This window comes from Lactuca serriola, chromosome 3, assembly GCF_051521515.1.
Source record: "Lactuca serriola cultivar US96UC23 chromosome 3, Lser_US96UC23_V15, whole genome shotgun sequence".
NCBI classification, from domain to species: Eukaryota; Viridiplantae; Streptophyta; class Magnoliopsida; order Asterales; family Asteraceae; genus Lactuca; species Lactuca serriola.
Genome location: NC_136410.1, coordinates 267,325,154 through 267,327,592, shown reverse-complemented (window position 1 = coordinate 267,327,592; position 2,439 = coordinate 267,325,154).

Below are 2,439 nucleotides of genomic sequence, written 5' to 3'. Positions count from 1 at the left end.
GGTTTACGGTTTGGGAACCTCCTAAAACCTTAAACACCCAAAAAAAGGGTTTTAATGCCCCAAACTCCATCCAATCCTTGGCTAATGAACTAGGAACTTGCATGAATGATCTAAGAACCCCAAAACACGAAATGAAAGGAGTAAACATGAGTTTACGGTTTGGGGACCTCCCAAAACCGTAAACACCTTCTAAGGGTGTTAAAATGCCCTTAACACCTTCTATGGCTTGTATAAATGGCTAGAACTTTACATGCTTAACCTAGATGCACCAAAACACATAAGGAAGGGACAAACATGAGTTTATGGCCGTAAACTCATGTGTTTACGGCAGTAAACTCCCCAAAGAGGGACTCAAAAACTGTAAACTCCATAAAGGGTCCATTTCAAGCCCCAATCATTTCCATAGCCCTTGATTCGAGTCTAGCATAGTTCCTTGAGTAGTTTAACACCTTTGAGCACCCAATAACACCATTGCCATGAGTTTACGGCCGTAAACTCATGGGGGAAATGGTCCCAGAACCGTAAACACTCCTAAGAGCCTCCATTTGAGGAGTAAACTCCATAGTGAGGCTATACACTCCTTAGATGCAACTCGTATCACTCCTAACACTTGTGATAAAGTGTTTTCATGTATTAGGAGGTCCTTACTTGTATAATTAGTTATTAAATGACTAATTAGATACCATTATGTATCACTTCATGTTACATAGGATCTGTGGGTGCGTTCAAGGCCTTTAATTCGTCTTTTCGCTACCTTGATACTTATCTTTCAAAGTGATCCAAATTTCCTTTGCTGTTTTACAACTACGAATGTAATTGTAAACCACAGGAGGCAAAGCACCTCTTAGTTCCCTCATGCATCTCTTTTCGTTCTTCTTCAAGCAGTTTTGTTGCTCAACAACTTCAGCTGTGGTAGTAGATTGTCCAATTGGTTGAACATTTGCAGGAGCTTGAACTGTTTCATTGATACACTTCCAATAGGAAAAGAGTATTGTTCCCTAAGGAGCTTCTAAATTAATCTATATATATATATATATATATATATATATATATATATATATATATATATATATATATAATTACACAAATGGTCTCTATGGTTTGGTGTAATTTGTGTGTTTGGTTCTTAACTTATTTTTTTAATCGGAAGGTCCCTACTGTTTGCTTTTGTTACGCGTTTGACATCTGTCTTACCTAAAAGGACTATTATGCCCTTATTTAAATAAATTAATATAGTCTTTTTAGATAAAATAATGTTAGGTGGCGGTGGGTTGTGCGTGCGTTTATTTAAATAAATTAAAAAATCAAGAGAAAAATAGATTTTTTAGTGAAGACTAAGACCAAGCGAGTAGCAAAAACAAACAGTAGAGAACTTTTGAGTTAAAAAATATTTTAGGAATCAAACGTGCAAATTACTCCAAACCATAGGAATTATTCGTGTAATATAATCTTAATTTCATTTGGTAAAAATACATTTGATTCAACAACAAAAAGATTCTATCATTGTTTAGCACAAGACCATTAAATGTATATGTCATCCTTAAATTATATTCCCTTCTTAAATATATGTTTATGCTATATGATCATTAAGCTTAATAACACAATTGTATTCAACAAACTTTTCAGCCCACTTTGTTGACTTTTACATTATTCAGAACCATCAATTTGAATATATATATATATATATATATATATATATATATATATATATATATATATATATATATATATATATATATATATAATGTTAGCATCAGGAAGTTCCATCTCTATATATTATGAAACCTATGTATCATCACCCTCGTAACTTTTACTGGATGTAGAAAACATGGAGTTGTTTCTCCCCTTTTCAGCAAGTGTAGCAGCCATATTTTTTGCTTTTCTAATAAGACCATGTGGGGTAGCCTATGGCATTCCTAGGTTAAGACCATGTGGGGTAGCCCATTGCACAATGGTATAAGACCTTGGGGAGAGCCCATGACATCCTTACAGGTTTATGTTGTGTTATGTCTAGATATTTTTGTGATATATGATATGTTATGTGATTATGTATGTTATTGCATGGAATACACCGGGGGGGAGCCCGTGACAATTGGATATAAGACCATGTTGGGTAGCCCATGGCATTCCCAAGTTAAGACCATGTGGGGTATCCCATGACACAATGGTATAAGACCCTAGGGGGAGCCCACGACATCCTTACAGGTTTATGTATGCATGACTTATGTGATATAGGTAGCTTTTATAGCTAACAGGATATGTGATATGTGTATTGTGTGTGTGGTATGCTCTAGGAAACTCACTAAGCATTATCTTACATGTTGTGGGTTTTTTTCAGGTACTTCAAATCCCAATGGCAAGGGCAAGGCATAATGGCGTGCGGGGCACTCTCTCCCAGGCATTTTCACGTGACACTCTGTGTTTGGAATAAAAGTTGTA